General features: G+C 54.2%; 1 long non-coding RNA gene across 1 annotated transcript in view; it reads left to right on the forward strand.

Moving 5' to 3' along the window:
• Window positions 1–6,330, forward strand: part of LOC116184115 (uncharacterized) — a 43,438-nt gene extending 37,108 nt beyond the window's left edge. Inside the window, exon 3 of the long non-coding RNA XR_004148855.2 lies at window positions 5,853–6,330. This is a non-coding gene — a long non-coding RNA (uncharacterized LOC116184115). The remainder of the gene's footprint in view (window positions 1–5,852) is intronic.
• The last annotated feature ends 414 nt before the right edge of the window (window positions 6,331–6,744 follow it).

Here is a 6,744-nt window from a genome sequence, read left to right on the forward strand (position 1 = left end):
AGAAAATAACAGGCTTTGGGGTTGTTTGTTTCTGTAGATTTAAGCAGCACACTCAGGAGGGGCTTATCTCGGCAAGGGGGTAGATAGGGCCTGAAATGGATTTTCATGCTCAGAGCTTCCAAACACAAGCGCTGTGCAGCTTTCTGTTTGTTTTGCAAATCCTTATCATCCCACAGTTATTGCTTGTGAAGTGGAGCAAAAAATGAAAGTCAGTGAGGGCTGGGTGGCAGGACTCTGCGTTTTCTCCCAGCTTAGCTGTTGTGCTCTGGAAGAACAGCCGTGTGCCTCCAGAAGCCTCCCAGCCAGGAATCTGCACTGAGCCACCCGTGGGCAGGCTGAGCTTCCCGGGAGCTCGGAGTGCTGCACTTGTTTTTACAGACAGCTCCTTTCTTGGGGTCTTCAAAGTGATTCCATGTCTTGGTGTTTTATTAACGCAGTAACTGAATTCTCATTGAATCCCAGAATGGCTGGAGCTGGAAGAGGCCCTAAAGCCCATCCAGTGCCACCCCTGGGTGGCAGGGACACCTTCCACTGTCCCAGGTTGCTCCGAGCCCCATGCAGTGCCTTGGCACTGCCAGGGATCCAGGGGCAGCCACAGCTGCTCTGGGCACCTGTGCCAGGGCCTCACCACCTTCACAGCCAAGAACTTCTTCCCCGTATCCCACCTATCCCCGCCTTTTTCTGCCTCAGTTTTTGATTTGCTTTGACTTGAAGGCAGAAGAGGAAGAAGCAGAATTCCGCTACTTCTGAAGTGTCACAGCAGAGCTGATCTGGGGAGGCAGAGTGTCGGGTGGAAGGAGCTGGGGCTGGTGTGTGAACAGGAATTTGCTGTCCCACAGCCCCTCTCTGCTGCTGCCAGGTTTTCGGGTGTGGGTGCAGGCTCCAAGCGCGCCCTGGCCCCGCGGGTGCAGAGCCGTGGGTGCAGGGGTGCTGCCTGGATGGCACAGCCCTGGCACAGTCCTGCATGCCAGCCTGCTGCTGGCTGCTCTGGGCCTCTGTGCTGCTGCTCCTGGCCCCTGAGCAGCTTCGGGCCGTGCCCCTTCCCTCCCTCTGCACCTCTACAGGCTCTGCAGAGCCCAGCCAGGGTGTGCCAGCCCCATCCCAGCTGAGCATCTACAGTTGTAAAGATAAAATAAAAGTGGCACTAGGAGTACTCACATTCAAGGTGAATGTTTGATATTGTGTTTCCCAGAATGTGTATTTTGTTATTCCTTAGATGTCTTGAGTAGAAGTTTTTGTGGGTAATTGAATCATAACACATAATAACAGTACAATTTTACCAGCAGTTGAAGTTCTGCTGTAGCATCATTATTATCTGGAAATGTGCCTGAACATTTCCTTCCCATCCCACCCTGTTAGGTGGTTTGTGGCTGTTCGGAGTGGCCGTGGCCTTCCTTCAGCCTCAGCTGGTGCTCCTCTTCACAGCCACGAGGAGACACAGCACCACCAGAGCAGATTCTTCCAACGCTGCTTGTCAGCCAGATTAGGCCATGCACGTATGTACAGTGCATGGAAGTTGGAAAAGGATGCCTTTAGCAGGGGAGAGAGGAGGGTTTCTGCTCCCTCAGCTGACAAGGCTGCAGCCCTTATTAGAGAAAGAAGGAAGCCAAAGTTCCGATGCAATTCCAAAACTTTGGTGTTTGGGAATGAGAGCACCAAACACCAGCGGAAAATCTGTCCCAGCTCTGCTGATTTGGAAGTGAAGCTGCTTGGTGTGTGTCTGCAGGAGGCTCTGGGGGGCACAGAGGAGCCTCTGGGCTGTGCCTGTGGGGCTGGGAGGACCTGGACCACTGTTTCTCAATGGAACAATTGCTTTGCAGGAGCAGAGGGGTTTCTGGTTTTTCCAACATTTGGAAATGGTTTCCTTTGTCTGACAAAGGCAAAAGGATATTCTGTTTACAGAGTGACACAAGGCATCCATGGAGTACGTGCACATTGGTTGGAAGTGGGTCATGGTGTGCTCGAGCTGTGTGAGGATTGTTGGTGGAGCTTCCTGAGCAGGACTCAAGCTGTACAAGGATTTTTGGTGGAGCTCCCTGAGCAGGGCTGGAGCTGTGTGAGGATTGTTGGTGGAGCTCCCCGAGCAGGACTCAAGCTGTACGAGGATTTTTGGTGGAGCTCCCTGAGCAGGACTCAAGCTGTACAAGGATTTTTGGTGGAGTTCCCCAAGCAGGGCTGGAGCTGTGTGAGGATTGTTGGTGGAGCTCCCCGAGCAGGACTCAAGCTGTACAAGGATTTTTGGTGGGGCTCCCTGAGCAGGGCTGGAGCTGCCAGGGGCTCTGGGTGGGGAGTGAGGCTGAGCGAGGCGATGGCAGCGTGAGGCCGAGCGGGCAGGGAGCAGCAGCGTGTGGCAGGCAGGAGCTCGTGCTCAGAAGGATTTCTTTCAGACGTGGCAGAGATGAAAAGTGCACAGGGATGAAAGGCTGAGGAGAAGCGAGACTTCCCCAGCAGCAGCACTGTTCAAAGTGCCTCAGACAGAAAAGCATCTCCGCCTGCCCCTTCTTCCCCTCCTCTGCCAGCACCAGGCAGTAAATTACCCTGCTCGTCCTCTTGCTGCTTATTGAGTGCTTGGGCAAGATGGAGTCAAATTATTTGCATGTTCAAAGAGAGAAGCTAAAACTAGACTGCAGCATATTTTATGGCTTTTATAAAATGTCGATGTATGTTGTTGGAGTAGATGGAAAGGCACCACCAGAGCTGGAGGGCAGAGCTCCTCTCTGGGAACCTGGTGCTGAATTAATGTGAGCAGAGTTAGGAAAAAGCAGGAATATGCAGTAAAGTTGGAAAAAATAAATGTTGTATATTTATATTTGGACTGTGTAGTAAGAAAGGCACCTGAAAAAATCTGATTCCAGTGCAGCCTTAAGGTTGTATATTTAGCATTTATAACTCAAATTTGGACAGTTGCTCATTAGAAACCAGGAAGACAGAGTCTCAGGAAAATGGGAAGGGCAGGAAAGGGAATGAAAACAAACAGTTCAAACAGTGTGGGTTTTTTTTGTGGATTTTTAAGCTAAAGTTTTAAATGTGTTTTTCAAAGGACAGGGTCCTGCTGTGGGACTGACACCTTCTCGGTCTTGCTGTCAGCTGTAATGATTTCAGGTGTCCATCTGCTGCAGGGCTGTTTGTGCGTGCACCAGGCTGATCCTGCAGGAGCTCCTCTGCACTTCCAGCGCCTGGACCCGGGGTTTGTTCAAGCCAGGGTTAACAAATATCCCGATTTCCTCCGAGAGGAGTGCCCCAGGTGCCCTCCGGGCAGGATGTGTGGTGCCCTCCCTGCAGCAGGAGCAGTGACTCTGTCCCTGCGGGCAGCTCTGTGCTGGCACTGGGCTCCTGTGCTGCCCTGCCTCAGCTGCCGGGCTCCTGCTGCCAGGCTGGGGTCAGTGGGCACCCGGGTGAGGGCATTGAGGGCACTGAGGGCATGTGTCCTGTCCTGCTGCCAGGCTGGGGTCAGTGGGCACTGCTGAGCCTGGTGAGGGCATTGAGGGCACACTGTCCCTGTCCTGCTGCCAGGCTTGGGTCAGTGGGCACTTCTGAGCCTGGTGAGGGCATTGAGGGCACACTGTCCCTGTCCTGCTGCCAGGCTGGGGTCAGTGGGCACTGCTGAGCCTGGTGAGGGCACTGAGGATACGCTGTCCCTGTCCTCCTGACCACACTGGGGTCAGTGGGCACACAGGTGAGGGCACTGAGGGCACACTGTCCCTGTCCTCCTGCCGTGCTGGGCTGCCCCAGGGCCATGGCAGAGAGCTGGGCCAGCTCAAACTGAGAGCTCCTGCAGGAGCCAGCCTGGGAGCTGCTGCAGAGCTGGCACTGACCTGTGGTGCTCCTCCCTTGTCTGTGAGAGGTGCCAGGGCTCCCTCCACAACAACCTGCAGTGAGCTCGAGCTACACGTGGGGATTTGCCCCTGCTTTATGCACGGCTGGAGTTTCTGGCTGGGCTTGGGAATCAGGGTCCCGTCTCCACGCAGGGTTTGCCTGGTGCTGCCACTGAACACCCTGCCCTGGTGAACACCCTGCCCTGCCCCAGTGAACACCCTGCCCCAGTGAACACCCTGCCCTGGTGAACGCCCTGCCATGGTGAACACCCTGCCCTGGTGAACGCCCTGCCATGGTGAACACCCTGCCCTGGTGGGTGAACACCCTGCCCTGGTGGGTGAACACCCTGCCCCAGTGAACACCCTGCCATGGTGAACACCCTGCCCTGGTGAACACCCTGCCCTGGTGAACGCCCTGCCATGGTGAACACCCTGCCCTGGTGGGTGAACACCCTGCCATGGTGAACACTCTGCCCCAGTGAACACCCTGCCATGGTGAATGCCCTGCCATGGTGAATGCCCTGCCATGGTGAACACCCTGCCCCGGTGAACACCCTGCCATGGTGAACACCCTGCCCTGGTGAACACCCTGCCCTGGTGAACACCTGCCCTGGTAAACACCCTGCCATGGTGAACACCCTGCCCCGGTGAACACCCTGCCCTGGTGAACACCCTGCCATGGTGAACACCCTGCCATGGTGAACACCCTGCCCTGGTGAACACCTGCCCTGGTGAACACCCTGCCATGGTGAACACCCTGCCCCGGTGAACACCCTGCCCTGGTGAACACCCTGCCATGGTGAACACCCTGCCCTGGTGAACACCCTGCCATGGTGAACACCCTGCCATGGTGAACACCCTGCCATGGTGAACGCCCTGCCCTGGCTGCAGCCGGTGCCCCTGGTGATGTCCTCCTGGAGCTGCTGGGCACCCGGGGCACGGCTCTGTGCCCAGGCTGCTCCGTGCCACCGCCGGGCTGGGGTCTGCAGCACTGCTCTGCTCTGGGGACACAGCCAGGGCCAGCGGGGCCACCGGAGGGAGGCAGCAGCAGGGAAAGGGAGCCGAGAGATTTGGGATTGCTCAGCCTGGAGAAGAGAAGGCTCTGGACTGATCCGGCCGTGGGTGCAGGAAAGAGAGAGGCTCTTTCCAAGGGCTGGAGGGACAGGGCACAGGGAATGGCACTGCCAGGGGCAGGGCTGGATGGGACATTGGGAATTGGGAATTGTTCCCTGGTACTGGGAATTGGGAATTGTTCCCTGGAACAGGTGCCAGAGCAGCTGGGGCTGCCCTGGATCCCTGGCAGTGCCCATGGCCAGGCTGGGCACTGGGGCTGGAGCAGCTGGGACAGTGGAGGTGCCCCTGCCGTGGCAGGGTGGGATGAAGGTCTGAGAATTGATCTTCCAGCCCAAACCATTCCATGGTTCTGTGACTCTTGTGTCTTGGGGAGCTCATGCAGCCCCAAGTTCTCTGGTCCTTTGGACTGTAGCCTGAACGAGTTCCTAATGACTCCCTCATGTGCTTCCTTCTCCAGCACATCCCAGAGTAGTTTGTACTTAATAAGATTTAGTATAAACATTCAATAGTTAATATATCTGAATTTCATCATACTTCCTCCATGGTGAAGACCATGAAGAATAAAATAATTTTATTTTCAGTTTTATTGTAAATGGTTTGAAATATCATACTGAGAAATAAACAGGATTTATAATTAATACAGCTATATATTAATATATTAAATATTGTTAATGACAATAGAAGTGTCATTATACACACACAGCTGCTTGGCTGTACATACGAGTGGGTTCTATGATTATGTGTGCCTATACATTTGTAACAGCTGCAGCTTGCTGGTTTCAGGGTAAAGAACTGGAATTTAAACGCTGGAGAGAATATGGAAATGCCTGGGAAACAGGAAGAGCTCAAAGTGCTTTTCAGGCTGAAAACAGTTGGGAGCTGTGGTGCTCCTCTTACCCGGGCACACACCGGAGCCACCCGGGCAGGAATTGTTAAGAGAAGCATCTCTTGTTTTGTTTCCAGTTGCAAACGAACAATCTGTCCATCTGCATATCGACATTCTCCGGCGCTGTAGCAGGAATGTGGCTGCTGCCAGGGGAGGCTGCTGTGAATTGCTGAGGATCTGCTGCACCAAATTGTGCAATTTTGCTGTTGTTTTAGTGAATAAATTCCAGGGAATGCAATCTGTAATTAGCTGCAATTTGGCACACGGGAGCAGCGAGGAGACACTGACTGGATGTGAAGGACTCATCTGCAGAACTTCCAGAAGCTCGGCACGCACCGGGGGAGTCGCTGGCAGTGGTTCAGGGTGTTATTTGCCAGAAAGGTTCCTTGGGAAGGTAGAAATGAATTGGAAATGGGGGGATTCACAGGTAGGCAGCATGGGAATGGCCTTGGGTTTGAATAGATTAAAAAATTTCCAAGCATATGTTGAACTGATGTCCACATGAGCAAGTCTCTAATTTGATCACCACATATCTAATAAACCCGGCAGCTCCTCCCTTCATAGGTGACATCTTCATTTTGTTGCTTCCCAGAGGTGCAACGTCTGTCCTGGCTTGGAGGCTTCTTCGTTTCAGGCGTGGGCAGTGGAGCCCAGCCCGGGGTGGGAGGATGCTGCAGGGACCAGGGGAGCAGCTGCAGGCACGGGCTGCAAGAGGGATGGGCACACCTGCAGGTGCAGGAACACAGACACAGCTTCCCTAAAGCTCTTCTGAGTGTGCCCCATCCCTACGAGCCAAAACACATGGATTGTTCCTGGGAAAGGCTTCCCTAAAGCTCTTCTGAGTGTGCCCCATCCCTATGAGCCAAAACACATGGATTGTTCCTGGGAAAGGCTTCCCTAAAGCTCTTCTGAATGTGCCCCATCCCTATGAGCTAAAACACACGGATTGTTCCTGGATAATGTAATTTA

The sequence above is a fragment of the Lonchura striata genome, chromosome 15 (assembly GCF_046129695.1).
Source record: "Lonchura striata isolate bLonStr1 chromosome 15, bLonStr1.mat, whole genome shotgun sequence".
NCBI lineage: Eukaryota > Metazoa > Chordata > Aves > Passeriformes > Estrildidae > Lonchura > Lonchura striata.